General features: G+C 41.8%; 1 protein-coding gene and 2 pseudogenes across 3 annotated transcripts in view; 2 read left to right on the forward strand and 1 right to left on the reverse strand.

Annotated features, from left to right (window-relative positions):
* LRP6 (LDL receptor related protein 6) overlaps positions 1-20,586 on the forward strand; it is a 167,233-nt gene that overhangs the window by 11,923 nt on the left and 134,724 nt on the right. The window lies entirely within an intron of this gene.
* LOC142450576 (glutamyl-tRNA(Gln) amidotransferase subunit A, mitochondrial pseudogene) lies at positions 1,476-6,080 on the reverse strand (annotated as a pseudogene).
* LOC142450294 (ferritin heavy chain pseudogene) lies at positions 13,744-14,453 on the forward strand (annotated as a pseudogene).

Raw genomic sequence — 20,586 nt, forward strand, 5'->3', positions numbered from 1 at the left:
CTATATACTAAGCTTGTCATAGAGAAGGCAAAGAGAGTCTGGGAATTGCATGTATATGGTAGGCTTGAATTGCCATTCATTTGGCACCCTCAAGTCAAGAATTTTGAAGGACAGAGTCCAGTGACTTCCTCATCTAAAGGCTTGGGTAGTAGTTGTCTGCTTCTTCTCACACTAGGGCATTCAGCCTTCGTCCCATGGGAGTATTTCAGTTCCTTTAATCTGCTGTCAGTAAGGTAAAGTCCAGCCTTTAAGGTAAAGTCTAGTTTGCTTAGTGGGAGTTTCCAGTTGGATCCTGCTGTGTGGCTTGTGAAGGAAGTTTAGCCCCTCGAAAGGACAGAGTCTGAAGTCCTGATGTCTATAGTACACAGCCTGGGCCACCAATGGCTGAATAAAAACTAGGTTATCAGTGGCAAGTCTGGGACATGATACTGAACTTAATCTCATTGGTGGTTTATAGACTTAATTTTGAGTTTTCCGCAGTGGCAGGCCCACTAGGATTGTCCACAGACCAAAGCAGAGTCATTTACCTTCTCTGAGACAGACACATGCCCATCAGCTTCACCACTTTCTGAATTGGGTTTTCAGTAAGGTTCACTAACCACTTTTGTAGAATGGTCTGTTCATTTGAGGTGAACATGAAATGATGTTATATAGCAGGAGCTGGTTGGTTTTCGCCCTCTCCTCACATAATGGGGGATTGACCCAAATGAGGTAAGGCCTACCTTTCTCCAAGGTAGTTTTGACCCTAAAGTTAGCAGCCCAATGTGCAATTACTCTGCCACCAAGGCTTCTGTGATGTGCACATAGGGTCATAGTAATTTTTTATCAGTTTATTTAGTCCTTTGTAATTGTCCTGCTCAATCACGGGCTAGCCGCTTTATAAACCCATCCACTTCTTTAGCTAGGCACAATCTTGACTGAGTTTGCAAGAACGTTTCAAAGTTACTTCATTGATCGTTACAAGTCTGTGGCCAGTGCCTGGCATAGTCCTTTTTCATGAGTCTTTGAGGCGGTCCACATTTCTTGAAGTTGGTGCACTTTGGCCTGAAGCTGAATTGCAAGCTCTTTTAGCGAATCGTTAGATTAATGCAAACTAGCTGTAAATGTGAAGGTTAAAATGGAGGTAATTAGTTTATTATTGCTAACTTTTAAAGTGAAACATCTGATCTGAGTTTGTTATGAAAGAATGCAATTGCCAGCACTTTTCCCAGGCCCTTCCCCTGGCTGTGGCGTCGGGACTTGGTAGCTGGTGCTGTGAGAAGACTCCTTGGTTACATTTTTGCCCGGGTGCTGTGCCACTTGTAGCTGTCTTTGAATGTACGGAGAGAGAGAAAACAATAATACAATTGACATGAAACTTAGTTGTTTTTGTTGTATGCAAAAAGTCAATTCAAAATGTTTTAGTCACAATATTGCTATTAAAGCATAGTGATTAACTTTATTTATTTATTTATTTATTTTTTAATTTTCATTTGTATAATAGGAATTTTAATAAGTGACAGCAAGAAATTACTAAGTTGACAATGAACATAATTACAAGAGTTTCTGAGATGACTTGTTTTCCCCAGAGTATAAAATCTCTGCTGCTTTAATAGGCACAGTGTTTTTATTACTGCTTTAGAGGAACAGAAGCTAACTTTTCATTTCCAAAGATTTCTGAACAGTCAACTTCAACCATGGGCTCTTGGAATTGAATAATTGGAAACTGTACTTGTTTTTCAAACCACCTGGCAATTGTAAGAAGCTGCTGGTCACAAAAAGCACGTCCAATAAATTGCAGTCCGATGGGCAACCCTTGGCTTGAGAGTCCCGCAGGCACGCTTATGGCTGGCAATCCTGCCATATTCGCTGCTTGTGTGAAAACATCTTGAGCACTTCGGGTTCTGTTGTCTTCTTTGATGAACTCCAAGGATGGCATCGCCTCACACAAAGTCGTGGGCGTTAGCAAGACATCAACTCCAGAATTAAACACATTCGCAAAATCATTCGCAATGAGTTGTCTCACTTTCTGTGCTTTGATGAAGTAATTTTCATAGTTTTCTTTCAGTAAGAAGAAGGTTCCTGAGAGAATCTTCCCCCTCACCACATCATTGAACCCGTCTCGTCTGGTGGTGGCATACAGTGCTTCAGTAGACAGATCCACGTCACCTCGGTGACCATATTTCTAGACCGTCAAATCTGGCCATATTTGATGCCACTTCTGCTGTGCACAGAACATGGTAGCAAACAATTGAATAGCTGGTGTGAGGCAGGGATACTTCAATGACTTTAGCCCCCGCAGACTCAAAGAGGTCAGCAGCTTTGGTCCAAAGAGATTGCACTTCACCTGATAATTCTGGCACAAGATATTCCTTTGGAATTCCTATACACAGTTTGCTCACATCGTTCACGCTTGGTAGCATCAGTGGTCTCACAGGGTCTTGTATTGTAGTAGAATCTTTGGGATCATGCCCAGCAAGGACACCCAGCACAATCACTGCATCGTCCACACTTCGGGTCAGGATTCCTGGCACATCTATTGAATTCACCAGAGGGATGAGCCCATGTCGGGAGACTAATCCATAGCTTGGCTTTAAACCGATCAGCCCACAGTGGGCAGCTGGATTTCGGGTTGAGCCTCCTCTATCAGAGCCTATAGCCGCAAAGCACGTGAACGCCAACACGGCAGCCGCGCTGCCGCCCGAGCTTCCTCCAGTTATTAGCCAATCAGAATCTTCAGTTTCACCCTGCAGGTTCTGCTTCCTCTTGTCTCTATATTGCTTTGAATAACTCCATGGGTTTTTAACTGGTCCAAATACACTATCTACTTCCCGATCCCATAGCAAACTCATCTAAATTTGTTTTTCCCAGCAGCAGAGCTCCCTGATCCAACAACTTGTGGACGACAGTCGCGCTGTAGGGCGGCACATAACCTCTTAGCATGTTTGATGCACATGTTGTCTCAATGCCAGATGTGCTGAAGTTGTCTTTTACGGCAATGGGAATTCCGTCTAAATCCCCAAGTGATTGACCTTTCGCATATCTCTTGTCAGACTCCTCAACAGAGCTCCGTTGGAGTAATGTGGCCTTGCTTCAGTCCTGCGGAAGCCTCGTCTCAGCATGCACTCCCAGTGTTGCTCATGCCCTCAGCCTCCACCTAGGTCCTCCAAATCTTCTTAAAACTTCATCATTCCAGCCCTTCGACCCATGAGAGTTGTTGTCTTTAATGATCTCAACTACTTCTCGGAGGGTCCTGCCCAGCATGGTCCTCGCGCTACACCCGCATGGCAGGGCCCGGGAGACGGGGAAGAAAAGCGAGGTCAGCTTGGCGCTGATTAACTTTATTTTTAAAGCAGTGTGGATAATAACATCTAACTTATGAAACCTTTGCAGACAAAAATCTTCAGATTTTTGTAATGGTCCTGAGACACAATATAATATAATATGCCATGAATATACAAGTATATAAAAACTGCGTAGTAAAGACTCCATAGAATTTTTAATAGCTGAATATATATATAAAAAATGGCCAGGCATCTCCTAAGGCACCTCTGAGTGGACTGGAACATCAACCTTTTGGTTAACAGTTGAGTGCATTGACCACTTTTATTTTCTGTCGATTCTAACAAGCCTGTTGTTAGCGTTAAGAATACGAGGGAGTGACACAGGGAATCCAGGATAGATAAATCCCTCAGAACAGTAATGGGAATAGTGATACCATGAAGTAGGTAAAAGGTTGGGTTGGGGGGAGAAAGGGGAACCTGATCACAATGATCAACATAATGTGGGTGAAGGGAGACAGTGGACAGTATAAGATATGAAAATAACAATAGTTTATAATTTATCAAGGGTTCATGAGGGTGGGAGGGTTGGGGAAGGAGGGCAAAAAGAGGACCTGATACTGAGGGCTCAAGTAGAAAGAAAATGCTTTGAAAATGATGATGGCAACAAATGTGTTTGATACATGGATGTGTATGTATAGATTGTGATAACAGCTGTATTAACTCCCAATAAAATGATTAAAAATTTTTGAATTGTCTGAAGTCATCCACTGATGACAAAGACTTGTTTAAACATGCTTTATTGGGAATAAACACATGATATATGAATTGGAAAAAAACTGATGGTGGCAACGTATGCACAAATGTGATTGGTACAATTAATGTATGGATTGTTATAAGAGCTATAAAAGCCCCAATAAAATGATTGAAACTCTCCCTCCCCCAGCAAAATAATATGATGGGGTTCCCAAAACTGGGAAAAAGCTCAGTTGTGTGACGTTTTCGTAGCACACATTATCCAGCATTTGATCAACTCACTCTGAGTTTATTGCACCCGGTGGTGTCGCCTGGGAAGTTCTCTCTCTCTGGTCACAGTGAATTTTTTTGTAAAAGCAGTTTAGCTCGAACCTAATTTTTTATAGTGGTTGATTTAAGAGAACACTGTGCAGCTGTGAATTTTGTTTTTTTGCTTGGGAAAAATTTCCACAGAAACTGTTGAGATGTTGAGCACAGCTTACAAGGACAGCACTAGGGGAAAAACTCAAGTGTGCGAGTGGTTTTCTTATTTCTAAAAAGGTGAAATGTCAATTGATGACAAACCTTGTCTGGACATCCGTCAACTTCCTGAAAGGATGAAAATGTCTATTTGTAGGGCATTTGGAGTTTGTTCCACCAGGTCAGACTGTTAATCAAGCTTTCTATCTAGAGGTTCTGAAAAGATTGCATAATAATATGTGTGACTAAAGGCCTGATTTGTGCCACCATGACAATGCATCTTCTCATGCAGCCAGTTTTTGGCAAGAAACAGCATGCTTCTCCTGCCCCATGCACCTGACTCACTTGGTCTTGCTGCATGTGACTTCTTTTTGTTTCCACAAATGAAGAGGGGCATGAAAGGACAGTGATTTGATGCTGTAGAAGTGGCAAATAAAAACATGAGGGAGGTGCTATCAGCTATCCAAACAAATGAGTTTGAAAAATGTTTCTTCCAAGAATGGAATCGCAGTTTTGGCAAATATATTAAGTGTAAAAGAGAGTGCTTTGAAGGTGGTAAGGTTGTTTTGTTAAAAAAATTAAATATATAGCTTTGAAAAAAATTCAGTTTTTTTTGTTACCTCCTCTATATTAAGATTATCAAGTAAAAATAATCAGTGTGTGTAGGTTCTAATCATCTTTTTAAATTTATATTAGAAAAATTTTATAGGTAAGTTGATGTGAATCCTCTTCAGAAAACACTTCTGTGGAATTGATTACAGCTCACACTGACCCTATATAGGACACAATAGAACTGCCTCATAAGGTTTCTAGTCTAGAAACCTTTATGGCTGCAAACTGCTGTGTCTTTTTTTTGTGCGTGGTGGGTTTGAACTACCACATTTAGTAGCTGAGTGCAGTAGCCATATTGCCAGCAGGGCTTTTTGGCCTAGAATAGGGGTTAGCAAACTGTGGCTTGTTTGCCAAATGCGGCTCTTTCAGTACTTACAGTGTGGAAGTAAAATGGAAAATATTTAAAGGTTATTATTCAGATAATGATTTCATTTGTTTGTAAAAATATATTTATGGCTCTTGAATAACTTTTAAATTGTTGTGAGAGACAGGATCGACTTTCCCATCTTAAAAGTTTGCCAATTCCTGGCCTAAAATATGCTGGATTCAAATGAAAGAAATCAAATTGTGACCAAGTTAATATTTTTAAAAAGTTACAAAAAAACCCAAACTGAAATTATGAACTGATAGCACATTGTTGTACTATTGGCATGTAATGTCAATAAGAACATTGATAAATTTCTTGGAACTTGATATAATTTCTGAGATATTTATTAATAACATTTTGCCCATACAAATTTAACCTTTTATTTTACAATACTTACTCAACTCATAGCATTAAGTAACCCACTTTCTTGTTAGCTTAACAGATTCTAATTTTCCAGAATTTCAAAAGGCAAAATATGAATGTTTGATTAAATAAGATCATCAAGAAGTAATACTTGGTTATGTTTAAGCAAAGTAAGAAAAAACTAATTTGAAAGTAAACCTAGGATTTTAATGAGCCTTACCACTTTCAAAAGTGAGATTTTGCTTAAACAAATAAGAAAGCATGATACAAATTGTGTTAGTACTGGTAGACCAGAGAAACAAATCCATTGGCACTCATATGTGTATAAGAAAGAGCTTTATATAAAGAGTAATTGCATATTAAGAAAACATCCCAGTCCAGATTAAGCCCATAAGTCTGATATTAGTCCATATATCCAATACTAGTTTATAAATTCTTCGTTAGACTCACGCAGACATGCAACAATGCCAAATGCAGGAAGATCACAGGCCAGTCGGTGGAAAGTCTTGTGTATCCAGTTGTGGTGGAAGCATTTCAGCGCTGCTGTGGGTCTCCATGTGGCTCCTGCAACTCCAGGGCTCTGGTTGTATCAGGGTAGCTCCATGTGGCTTGTCAGCAGGCACACCAAGCAGAGAGACTGGCCTCCATTGAGCTATTTATCTCTGTGGAGCCTCTGAGATCATTAAGCTGTGACCTGATTGACGAGCTGGACTTCTCCCCTTCACAAGTTGACACCAGATTATGTGACTACCACTGAAAGACAAGATATTCTCATAAAACACAGGGTCTTTGTGTTCATTTTTCCCCTCTGATTCTTTTCTTCCAACAATTTTATTGGCATTTAATTCACATGTCATATAATTCAGTAGTTCAGTCACATCAAAAAGAGTTGTACAATCATCATTACCATCAATTTTAGAATTTTTTTTCAATCTTTTACTTTGTTATTCCCCATTTCCTTCCAACCTTCCCTGCCATCCCCCCCAAGTAACCATTAAATCCATTTACTGTCTCTATAGCTTTACCTGTCTTGGATTTCATATACAGGAAAACATTAAAAGACAAACAACAATAAAGAAATTAACAAGAATAACAAAGAAAATAGGTAAAAACCTCAATAGAAAAGAAAGCAAAGAATATTAAAAGTTAGAATACGGGAGTTGTTTGGAGGTTGGTGGCGAGGGTCTGAAGTCCCTCAGATCGAGCATGTCGCACAAACAAATTTACTATATGGACAAATACGCCGACGATGAGGAATTTGAGTATAGGCATGTCATGTTGCCCGAGGATATAACCAAGCTGGTCCCGAAAATCCATTTGATTTCTGAATCTGAATGGAGGAATCTTGGCATCCAGCAGTATCAGGGATGGGTCCTTTATATGATCCAGCTAGTGAGCCACTTTTCAGCCTCAAGCTGTTCCAGCCTTCCTTTCTTGCTAACATCTTTTTTTTTTTTTTTTAAACATTTTATTAGGGGCTCATACAACACTTATCACAATCCATACATAGACATACATCAATTGTATAAAGCACATCTGTACATATTTTGCCCTAATCATTTTCTTTTTTTTTTTTTTTTCTTCTTTTACATTTTATTAGGGACTCCAACAACTCTTACCACAATCCATACATATACATACATCAATTGTACAAAGCATACCCATACACTCCCTGTCCCAATCACTCTCAAGGCATTTGCTCTTCACCTAAGCCCCTTGCATCAGGTCCTCCTTTTTTTCCCCCCTCCCTCCCTTTTCCCCCCTCCCTCATATGCCCTTGGTAATTTATACCTCGTTATTTTGTCATATCTTGCCCTATTCGGGGTCTCCCTTCCCCCCTTCTCTGCTGTCCCTCTCCCAGGGAAGAGGTCACATGTGGCTCCTTGTAATCAGTTCCCCCTTTCCAACCCACTCACCCTCCACTCTCCCAGCATCGTCCCTCACTCCCTTGGTCCTGGAGGTATCATCCACCCTGGATTCCCTGTATCTCCAACCCTCCTATGCACCAGTGTACAGCCTCTGTCCTATCCAGCCCTGTAAGGTAGAATTCGGATCATGGTAGTTGGGGGGAGGAAGCATCCAGGATCTGGGGGAAAGCTGTGTTCTTCATCGATACTACCTCACACCCTAATTAACCCATCTCCTCTCCTAAGCCCCTCTATGAGGGGATCTCCATTGGCTGACACTTGGGCCTTGGGTCTCCACTCTGCACTTCCCCCCTCATTTAATATAATATATATATACACATACATATATACATGTACACATAAATACACATACATACACACACTTATATCTTTTTTTTTTTTTGCATGATGCCTTATACCTGGTCCCTTGGGCACCTCGTGATCGCACTGGCCGGTGTGCTTCTTCCATGTGGGCTTATTTGTTTCTGAGCGAGATGGCCGCTTGTTCACCTTCAAGCCTTTAAGACCCCAGACACTATCTCTTTTGATAGCCGGGCACCATCAGCTTTCTTCACCACATTTGCTTATGCACCCATTTGTCTTCAGCGATCCTATCATGGAGGTGTGCAGTCAATGATATGATTTTTTGTTCTTTGATGCCTGGTAACTGATCCCTTTGGGACCACTCGATCACACAGGCTGGTGTGTTCTTCCATGTGGACTTTGTTGCTTCTAAGCTAGATGGCCGCTTGTTTATCTTCAAGCCTTTAAGACCCCAGTCACTATCTCTTTTGATAGCCGGGCACCATCAGCTTTCTTCACCACATTTACTTGTTCACCCATGTTGGCTCCAGCTGTTGTGTCGGGAGAGTGAGCATCATAGAGTTCCAATTTAATAAAAGAAGGTATTCATGCATAGAGGGAGTGTTTGAGTAGAGGCCCAAGGTCCTTCCGCCACCTTAATACTTGACCTATAAATATAGACACAAAGATCTATTTCCCCAACCTCCTATATATATTTGCATGTACATGTCTTTGTCTAGACCTCCATGAATGCCCTTTGACTCCTAGCTCTTTCCTCCATCTCCCTTGACCTTCCTCCTGCCCTACTACCATGCTTCATTGCCACCTGGGCTAGAGTATACCTCTTCTCTAAGCAACCTTACCCTTGATCATTTCCCACCAGGCCTGCCACTCCCCCTTCTCTACCCTTTGGGGTCCCATGTTTTTCCCTTGTCCCTGGGTTTGTTAACACCACTTCCTTACCCCCCCTACCCCCCACCCCAAGTCCCCCCGGAACTGTCGGTCCCGTTGTTTTTCCTCCAGATAGTTCATCCATCCTGTCCTATTCAGACAGACCTGTGGAGTCACTAACATGCACGAAAACTAGACAGAGGAACACAAAGCAACAGTATATAACCGGACAACAAAACTACCAAGACAAACCACTGAAAAAGAACAGAACAAAACAGTTCACAAGAGAAAAGCTTGTAGTTAGTTCAGGGATCTTTGCTGGCCCTTAGGAGCGTTTTCCAGTCCAGTCTGTTGGGGCACCACGCCCTGGCCCCAAAGTCCACTTTCAGCATTCCCTGGGGACCTTGCCACTCCATTCCCTTGCTGTTCCGCTGCACTCCCCCAGTGCATTGCCTCGGTGTGGTGGGATCAGGTCAGGTGCAATTCCCACACTGTGTCTCCGGTGCTGTCCCCTGTATCGCCCTTAGTCACTGAGTGGCATCATGTCTCATAGTAGGGCCAGCCATGTTGTTCTCTCTGTGGACTGGCTGCTCTACTCAGGAACATCATCATCACGGCCTGGTGGGCCAGGCTGTGCTCCACTCTCTCCTCCTGCCCCTACATCTGATCCCGTGTGCTCTGGTCAAATATGACCATCTCCCATAGCTGCAGGGTCAATGTCGTCCTTTGGAACAAGTTCTTTTCGGGGGAGGGGCAGGAATCCACTTAATTTATGGTGCTGGGGCCTGCCTCCCAGACCTCTCCACCGGTTCCGTCCTCCACGCCGGGATAATGCATTCACACCTTGCGACACTGGGTTGAAGTCTGGTCCCACTTTCCCTGTGGAGATATAAACAATACCCTCCCCTTGGGTGGATTAATGCCCCATTTCTGTCATGCTGATTGTACTTACCTCAGGGGACTCATGCTAACATCTTTTTAATAATGTTGCCTTATCTGATGTTTCTGACTCTATTTAAAGGATGTTCCTTATACTGTTTGAATGTGCCGGTGTGTGCTTTGCTGCATGTGCAGAGCCACACCGCCCTGCCCGCTGTGCTCTGTGGGCCCTGGTCTCAGCTGCCCTTGTCCCCAGCAGCCATGGTGGGCTGTGTCCAGCAGAGCACCCCTGGCAGACGGGGAAAGCACCTGAGAAGATAGGACCACAGGCAGGACTCAGTTTACAGGCATTGTTAAACTTGCCGTTGTTGGTGTTTATGTTTCTCTTTTTTTCATTTTCCCTGTTGGGTACTGTGTGTATGGCAGCTGCTGATGTGTGTTTTGATATATTGGAAATTATCCATTTTATTCAAGAGATCTGTTCCATGTTTTTTTAAAAAAAGCCCTTGATTAAAAAGATATTTTTATAATCACCCAAATTAGAATAAATTTAAATGGATCATAAGGGAGATCAAATGAAGGGGCTTTGCTTTCTTGGCAGATTTACCCAGAATGCAAAGACAAAACAAAACAAAAAATATCTCTAACCTACTGTTAGGAGTAGACCAGTAATCTGAGAACATTTGTCCTTTTTGACTAGAAACCAAATTCTGGTTTTGCACAGGGAAAATGTTTTACACTAAAGCACCTTTGGAAATCTTATAAGTAAACTTGTAAAAATTTAGCGATCTATGGCCATTACAGATAAGTTCCTTTTCCATGAATGTTTTATAACTTTTTACATCCATTCAAGTTTTTGTTCTACACTTTCTTCTGTCATCATGGAACAGCAGTCTCTTTACATTAGTACAAAACTTTTTTTCTTTAACAAAACACATCATCACAGGTTGTATACCGTATATACAAAATTCTTCCTTCTGTTGCTGTATCTCCTAGTAGGGTTTCATTTACACATTTACATATGTGAGATTTTAAAGATTTTTTTGGATAAAACTATTGCATATATTATTGTAAGCTGTTGAGTATACCAGCATTTTGTAGTAGGCGTTGGCTAGTGGAGTAGTGGGTTATGCATTGGATTGCTTACTATAAAGTTAGCAGCTCACACTTATCAGCCACTCCACAGAAGAAAGATGTGGTTTTGCCTCTGTTAAAACTGGCAGCCTTGGAAACCCAAGAGCAGTTCTGTTCTACCCTTTAGGATCACTGAGTCAGAATGTAGCCTAAAGGGGCCATGTCTATTAATAGAAGGCTTCAAAAAGTTCCCATAAAAATGAAATTAGAGGACAATGGAATTTTTCTAAAACCTTTTTGAAGTCCCCTCATAGATTTACAGTGTATACAACTCTTCTATACCATTACAAGAAGTATATAAACTCAAATGATGCTCTATCTCAGAGATGGTCCGGATATTTAATAATCATCAATTGACTTAATTTAGGCTAATTCTAAGAATTTGTTACCAAAAGATCTGGGAAACTATTTCAAGTTGAGTTATTACAAATTTATTTACTGCTAAAGTTTGTAATAAATTATTTTAATTACTGTTGAAATAAATTTGTCACGCAAATTTTGTTAAAACACTAATATGAGCTTTTTGTCTCCTATAATTTTGAAGTTCTAGTAGATTTAATGTTAGCTTATTTGCTAAATAAGTATGGATAAGTTTAGAAAAAACATACCCAAGTAGAATAAGAATATTTGCTTGTTTTATAATTATGCTAATAACTTAGAAGATGTAACTTTTTATCAATCCTGTTAACTAGTTTTGTTTGCCAAAGGATTTAACTAAGTTATAGGAGTGTGGATTCATAGAACATTTGGTCTAATTTCTATTATAATACTTAAAAAAATATTAGAAATTCGATTTTCCTAGCTTCTGAAAATTTTAGGATTATTTTATTTACATAAGCATATATTTATAATCAGCTCCTTAAAGAGATTTTATAATCCAATAAGTTGCTAATGCCATTGGACATAGGAAAATATTGTTCAAGAGGACTTTAAAAATCTCATGAATAAATGGAATTGAAAAATAATGCCACAGGAGCCAGGTGGCATAGTGGGTTATGAGTTGGACTACTAATACTAAATTCAAAGTCAGCAATTTGAGCTCACCAGTTACTCCATGGGAGCAAGATGAAACTTTCAGAGAGAGAGAGAGGGAGAGAGACACATTTTTATGAACTTCTTGAAGTCCATTCATAAATATGATAGATATGTATATGTAACAAACATACTGGCACAAATAGAGTTTATAGTTCCAATTTTAAAATTTCAGCTCATGGTTCATATAAAAGAGCTGACTTTTATCCTTTCTCCACCTTTACATTTTTACTGGGGTTGCGTTCTAGTTAATGTGGTAAATTGAGAGGTTACCTGTTCAAGTTGTGAGCTGTTGTTTCCACCAATTTCCTTTATATTATGGAGGCTTTGGACTAAATTTCAGGCGAGAAACTGCAGCGTGATCAAGAGGCTGTTTGGGTATCTCTAAAACGCTCTGACAGAGTAACTGGGTGAAACATTCAGTTTCTCAGCTTCAGATATTTGCTCTGGGCACACCTGAACCTCTTGAATGACTCCATTGTGGGCTAGGGGCTCTGAAACTTGAGTGACTACCTGACGAAGTGCTGAAATGGTAAAGGAAAGGTCTGGCAGGGGTGGATAGAAGGACGAGGAGATAGGAATATTGAAAGGGGGTGGATAGAGCAAAGGCTTCCGGGGAACCAAGGGAAGACTGAGAGAACGGAGGACATGGGAAGGGCTTAGGTGAGCCAGTTTGGGGACATAATAAGTTTCTAAAAGAGAACTTTAAAGTTCTAACTTGGCCTTAATAAAATTTTGTCATTTTTGAAGTTGTGAAACTGGACAAAGTCATAATGGTAAAGCCTCTAGTCAGCAGGAAAAGAGGAAGGAGGGTGCTTGACAGAGTGAAAGTTACCCGGGGGTTAGATAATTAAATCAGATAACAAGGAGCTAAGGAAATTCCCTTGCACAATTACCCTGGCAGATGAGGAAATTACCTCTCACATTCCCATATAGGCAGCTAAGGAAAAAGAAGAGGCCTTACAGAAAAGTTGATTATTTCCATTTGAGTTAGGGAGTGATTCTCAATGTGAAAAACTGAAGAAAAACATCTTTGCTTTAAAGAATCAAACCACGCAACTACTTACTGCACTGCAATAGGTAAGAGCACTGGAGAAGAAATCAAATATTTTGCAAAATGCCCTTCCCTGGGAAGGAATAAACTCAAGGACCAGACTCACTGCTATCTAGTGGGTTCCAGCTTATTGCGACCCTCATCAAGGACAGGGTAGAACTGCCCTTGTTGGCTTTCTGAGACTGTAAATCTTTAAAGCAGGGGTCCTCACACTTTTAAAACAGGGGGCTAGTTCACTGTCCCTCAAACAATTGGAGGGCCGGACTTTAGTTTTTTTTTAAAAAAAAAACTATGAACAAATTCCTATGCACAGTGCACATATCTTATTTTGAAGTAAAAAAACAAAACGGGACAAAAACACCTCGCAGGCCAGATAAATGTCCTCGGCGGGTCACATGTGGCCCGCGGGCCGTAGTTTGAGGACGCCTGCTTTAAAGGAATAGAAAGCCTCATCTTTCTCCCACAGAACGCTTGGTGATTTTCACACTGCTGACCTTGAAGATTATCAGCCCAGTCAATGGGTAACCTGCTATGTCACCAAGGCTCCCTCTTGGGCAAGAATGATGTATGTCTGTAGGTAAAGTCCAGTCTTCATTCAAGTCACATCACACATAGATACCAAAAGAACAGATTTGGGAGACGTTCTCCTCAGAGCCGACGCGGTGTCCTGCTTCAACAGTGCTTGAACGGAACCTGGCGCTCGCCAGCCTCCCCCGCCCACCGGCCGCCCAGCACCTCCTCCCCGCCGCACTCTCGACGCCCCCAGGCCTCCACCGCCGCCATGACCGCGTCTCCCTCGCAGGTGCGCCAGAACTACAACCAGGACTCGGAGGCCGCCATCAACCGCCAGATCAACCTGGAGCTCTGCGCCTCCTACGTCTACCTGTCCATGGCTTACTACTTCGACCGGGATGACGTGGCTCTGAAGAACTTTGCCAAATACTTTCTGCACCAGTCTCACGAGGAGAGAGAGCACGCCGAGAAACTGATGAAGCTGCAGAACCAACGAGGTGGCCGGATCTTCCTCCAGGATATCAAGAAACCAGACCGTGACGACTGGAATAGCGGGCTCAAGGCCATGGAGTGTGCCCTGCACCTGGAAAAGAACGTCAACCAGTCTCTGCTGGATCTGCACCAACTGGCCACGGAAAAGAACGACCCCCATCTCTGTGACTTCATCGAGACACATTACCTGGATGAGCAGGTGAAATCCATCACACAACTGGGCGACTACGTCACCAACCTGCGCAAGATGGGGGCCCCAGATTCCGGCCTGGCCGAGTATCTCTTCGACGAGCATACCCTGGGAGAGATGGAGAGAGCTAAACGGCAGCCCGGCCTTCCCCAAGTCACCAAGGCAGCGCATGCATGTTGGGTAGACCTGTCCCTTTTCTAGAAATTGTACCCAGGCATCCACCTCCATTCTTCATTTGTACCTTTCCTTCAGATAAAATCTAAAGTCATTTGATACCCAGCCGTTGTCTCAGAGATCTTGGCTGGGAGGAGCCAGAGAGCCGCCCGGGGCCCAGGCAGTCAAATTTTTTAAGCTCCCCAGTTCCACTGCAAAATCCTACTTAATAAAATGGAGCTTGTGCAGAAAAACAAAAACAAAAAACAGATTTGGACTTGGGTAGGGAGAGACTTAATTTGAATAGACTATCTGGAGGAAATGCTCTGACTGCAGTATCTCTAACTATATCAAAATAAAACAGAAAGATTAAATTATTGGTGGGGGAGGGGAGATAAGCAGAGCCAGCAGGATTTTTGTGGGAAAATAAGGCAAAAGAATGAAAGTGAATAGATAGCATCATCTGGGTGGTTTAGCAGGAAGTACTGTGCCTCCCCCACCCCCAACCTCCTTGGTCAGCTGATACTTGGAATGAGTCTCTGGGGAGGGTGTCCTGCATCTGCTTACTTAAGCTTCAGGGCAAGCGAACCTTTAGGAGGCTGTGCGAAGCAGAGAAGCCGACTAAAGTTTGATCAAGACATGTCAGTGGGCACATGTGAGCAGTGAGCATTTGTTTGGTAAGTGTAAAGTCCTTTTGGGCTTATGAGAGATACAATATGTCTACAAATTCCTTATAGAAAATTGCTTTTAAATATTAGTAAACATGTTTACTGTATTAGTGTATTAGTGAACTGTGCTGCTAGACATTGGGGATATATTAAGATATGGCTCCGCTTTCCAAGGGTTTGAGGTCTTACTTGAAGTCATAATCATACTTAAAAAATGCCCGTGCCTAATAAGTGATACAGACTAAGGGATTAAGGAAGTAGAGATGAGGTGATAGGGAAGATTCATGGAGTGGAAAAGGTTTGAGTCTGGTTTCGAAGGAATTGGTGTTTAGGGAGAATGGGCAAGGAGGTATGGAGTGGGCAGTAAGATGGACAAACTTTTGGTAATAGAGTGTGCCGCACTCACAATGTACATATAAAACAAGTTTGTGTGATGCAGAGGCTGTAAAACGCTTAGAATGATAGTAGAAGTAACATGGGGAAGGGCTGAGGTATTGAGCCCTTATATTTTAGTCAGCAAGGAATCAAAACACTTGGTAGTATCTATATCAGCGGTTCTCAACCTGTGGGTCGTGACCCTTTGGGGGATCAAACGACTCTTTCACAGGGTTCACCCGATTCATAACAGTAGCAAAATGACAGTTATGAAATAGCAACAAAAATAATATTATGGTGGGGGGTCATCATAACATGAGGAACTTTATTAAAGGGTGGTGGCATTAGGAAGGTTGAGAACCACTGATCTAGATAGTAATAAAAATATTAGAGGTAAGAAAGAGAAGTGAGGGTGTTGAGATCACTAGTAACTGTTAGGATAGCTTAAGTGTAAGGTGAAGATCTCAAACCAAATAAATAAATAAACTTATTGCTATCAAGTCAGTGCTGACTCAATGACCCTGTATAGGACAGGGTAGAACTGCCCACTTGAGTTTTCAAGACTGTGTGACTGTTTATAGAAGTAGAAAGCTCCATCCTTCTCCCGAGGAGCAATTGGTGGTTTTGAACTGTTGACTTGTAGATTGCAGAGATTGGAAATTACCTGTGCTTATTGACCTTGTGAACTTGGATTATTTCTTCTATATCTTCTCTTTTGGGGACTCCTATTTAGGAAGTGAGAGGAAGATTTGAAACTAAAAGATAGGCAAAGCATGGCTATATAAACAAAGAATAGTAGATAGGATAGTAGTGTAGGGAGAATATTTTGCCTAGGAAGGGGATATATAAGCTGTGTTGAGTGATATAGAGAGGTTAAAAAAAAAGTAAGGAAAAAAGGCTGGTGGATTTGGTTATGAAGACTTCAGGAAGCAGTTTCAGTTGTTGAGTGTTGGGTAAGAGATTAGATTAGATGGTAATAGTTAATAGAAATCTGATAGCACTGACATGTTTTCAGAGAATTATAATCTTTAAAGAAAAATTAGTTATTAAGATAAAAATAATTTTGATAATAGGGACTTATGTCTTTAGACAGAAGGTAGAAGTCATTGGAAATACAAGAAATAGGAAGCAAATCATGCTACATTGTAGCTTTAACCTAAGAACAGGTAGTTCTTAAGATATGTCCCTACTTGGTGCTTGCCTTCCTGAAAAGATCACTGAAGATAGAGGTGCTATAGCAAAGTGTGGGCAAAGAAACTAGATGGTGTCTGTTTATCAGAAAGAATAGTGTCTGGGTCTTAAAAGGCTTGTCTTAAAAAAAGCAGTTGTCTAAGTGAGGCATCAAATAAGTTCACATGGAAGAAGTATGCTAGTCTGTGTGATCCAAGAATTGTAAATAATATCCAAATCTAAAGAAAGGATGGTATTAGAGCTTAAATTATGAGCACCAGTTTTTTAAAAATCATTTTATTAGGGGCTCATAAAGCTCTTACCACATTCATATATACATCAATTGTGTAAAGCACATTTGTACATTCATTGTCCTCATCATTTTCAAAACATTTGCTCTCCACTTAAGCCCCTGGCATCAGCTCCTCAATTTTCCCCTCCTTCCCTGCTCCCTTCTCCCTCACAAACCCTTGATAATTTATAAATTATTATTTTGTCATATCTTGCCCTGTCTGATGTCTCCCTTCACCCACTTTTCTGTTGTCTGTCCCCTAGGGAGGAGGTTATATGTAGATCCTTGTAATCAGTTTTCCCTTTCCACCCCACCCTCCCTCCACTCTCCCTGTATCGCTATTCTCACCACTAGTCCTGAAGGGATCATCTGCCCTGGATTCCCTGTGTTTCCAGTTCCTATCTATACCAGTGTACATCCTCTGGTCTAGCCAGATTTGTAAGATAGAATTGGGATCATGATAGTGGTGGGAGGAAGCATTTAGGAACTAGAGGAAAGTTGTATGTTTCATCGGTACTACACCACATCCTGACTGGCTCATCTCCTTCCTGTGACCCACCCTAAGGGGATGTCCAATAGCCTACCAATGGGCTTTGGGTCTCTACTCCGTGCTCCCCCTCATTTACAATAACATAATTTTTTGTTCTGAGGATGCCTGATACCTGATCTCTTCAACACCTCGTGATCGCACAGGCTGGTGTGCTTCTTCCATGTGGGCTTTGTTGCTTCTCAGCTAGATGGCCGCTTGTTTACCTTCAAGCCTTTAAGACCCCAGACGCTATATCTTTTGATAGCGGGCCACAATCAGCTTTCTTCACCACATTTGCCTTTGCACCCATTTGTCTTCAGTGGTCGTGTTGGGGAGGTGAGCACACACTGATATGATTTTTTTGTTCTTTGATGCCTGATAACTGATCCCTTTGGCACCTCGTGATCATGCAGGCTGGTGTGCTTCCTCCATGTGGGCTTTGTTGCTTCTGAGGTAGATGGTCGCTTGTTTACCTTCAAATCTTTAAGACCCCAGACGCTATCTCTTTTGATAGCCGGGCACCATCAGCTTTCTTCACCACATTTGCTTATGCACCTGCTTTGTCTTCAGTGATCATGTGGGGAAGGTGAGCATCATGGAATGCTGGTTTAATAGAACAAAGTATTCTTGCATTGAGGGAGTACTTGAGTAGAGGCCCAATGTCCTTCTGCTGCCTTAATACTAAACCTATACATATATGCACATATATCCATTTCTACATCCTAACGTATAAATATATTTGCATATGTACATACCTTTATTTAGACCTCTATTAATGCCCTTTGCCTCCTAGCTCTTTCTTTTATTTCCTTTTACTTTCTTCTTGTCCCACTATCATGCTCAGCCTTCATTTGGGTTTCAGTAATTTCTCTTGGTTACATTACCCTTGATCACACCCTACCAGGCCTCCTGCACCCCGATTTGGCTCACTTGTTGTTCCCTTGTCCCTGGGTTTGCTAACACCGCTATCTTTTCCCCCATTTCCCTCTTTCCCATGTTGCCCGGAACCGCTGGTCCTATTGTTTTCTCCTCCAGATTGTTTATCTAGCCCATCTTATTTAGACAGACCTGTGGAGATATTAAAATGCACAAAAGCAAGACAGAGCAAAACCAAGCAACAAAAGAGAACAAAACACCAACAACACCAACAAGCCAATGACAAAAACCAAAGCAAAACACAATAAGAAAGAAAAGCTGGAAAAAAAAAGAAAAGCTTGTAGTTAGTTCAAGGACTCTTTGCCTTTAGGAGTGTTTTCCAGTTCAGTCTGATGGGGCATCAAGCCCTGACCCCAAAGTCTATTTTTGGTGTTCCCTGGGGACTTCGTTGCTCTGTTCCCCTTGCTGTTCTGTTCCACGCCCTTAGTGTTTTGCCTCAGTGTGGTGGGATATGGTCTTTTCTGTGGATTGGCTGCTCTGAGCGGGAATCTCTTTGTCAAGGCTGGTGGGCCAGGATGTGCTCCACTGTCTCTTCCTCCTCCTTCATTTGCTTCTGTGTGCTCTGATTAGACATGCCCTTCACCCTGAGCTGCAGCTTCAGTGCTGTCCTGGGAAATAAATTCTTCTGGGGGAGGGGAGGGAGCACCCAGTTTTGAGAAGGCTATGGATGACTGAAAGTCCAAATCCATTTGCAGGCTTCCCAAATGGATTAAGCTTCTGGTGACTACCGTCTGACCACAGTCTAGGGAGGTGAATAGCTTTGTTGTCAGACATAGAACATTTAAAAGAAATAATTTTACTGGGGGCTCTTACAGGTCTTATAATATTCCACACATCAATTTTATCAAACACATTTGTACTTATGTTGCCATCATCATTTCCAAAACATTTTCTGCTTGAATCCTTGGTATAAGCTCTTTTTTTTCTCCCACTCTCCCACCTTCGAGAATACTCGATCAATTGTATAAAGTGCTATTATTATCTCATATCTTAAACTGTCGTCTTTCTTCATCCACATTTCTGTTATTTGTCCTGGGCTATATATATCCACCTTGTAATGGGTTCCCCCTTCTGTTTTCTCCCTCCTCGACTATCCCCCTAACCTCATGATATTGCTACTCCCACTACCGTTTCTGAAGGGTTTGCCTATCCTGAATTCCATGCCTTGAGAGCTCTTATCTGTACCAATGTGTGTTCTTTGGTCTAGCCAGATTTGTAAGGTAGAACTGGGTCATAATTGGGAGGTGGGGGAGAAGCATTAAGGAACTAGCAAATGGTGTGTGTTTCATCAGTGCTGTACTGCACCTTGGTTGAATCATCCCTTCCTAATAACCCTTTTGTGTGGGAGGGGGGTGTGGCGGCGGTGGGGGGGGGGGGAGGATATCCAATTGTCTACAGATGGGCTTTAGGTCTCCACTCCAAATTCCCTTGTTTGCATCGATATAGTTGTTTTTTTTTGATGTTTTGATACCTGATACCTCATTCCGTTGACACCTCATGATCACACAGGCTGGTGTACTGCTTATTATTTGCTTCCTTGCTGGGTGGTTGCTTGTATAACTTCAAGCCTTTACTACCCCAGACGTTACATCTTTTGATAGCCGGGCAACATCCACAATCTTTACCACATTTGCTTTTGCACCTATTTTGTCTTCAGTGATCGTGTCTGGATGGTGAGCATCAAAGAGTGCCAGGATATTAGAACAAAGTGTTCTTGTGTTAAGGGAGGCCTTGAGTAGAGTTTCAAAGTCTGTAAGCTATCTTAATACTTAATATATAAATATATGTACATTGGCCTCTATCCCTTTCATTATAAATAAATAAATATATATATACACACCTATAGCTTTGCCTCTGTAAATAGCTTCTGCCTCCTATTTCTTTCCTCTGTTTCCTTTCACCTTCCTCCTGTCCCACTGTCATGTTCACCCTCCATTCTGCTCTCAGTAATTCCTCTTGGATACATTGATTGCACTTGATTAAACCCTACCAGGCTTTATGCACTCTCCTCCTCATCAATTTTAGATCTTTTGTTCCCTTATCCCTGAGTTTGTTGACTCCCCACTCCCTTTCCCCGCCCCGTTCTCTCCCTTGCTCCTCTGGAACTACCAGTCCCTTGCTTTCTCCTTGGGATTGTTCATCCTGCCTATCTTATATAGATAGCTATAGGGCCAACGAAAAGCAGAAACAAACAAAAATCAAAGCAAAAAAACCCCCCAAAAAGACACCCAATAGATAGTTCCAGGTCCGT

The sequence above is a fragment of the Tenrec ecaudatus genome, chromosome 6 (genome assembly GCF_050624435.1).
Source record: "Tenrec ecaudatus isolate mTenEca1 chromosome 6, mTenEca1.hap1, whole genome shotgun sequence".
Classification (NCBI taxonomy): domain Eukaryota; kingdom Metazoa; phylum Chordata; class Mammalia; order Afrosoricida; family Tenrecidae; genus Tenrec; species Tenrec ecaudatus.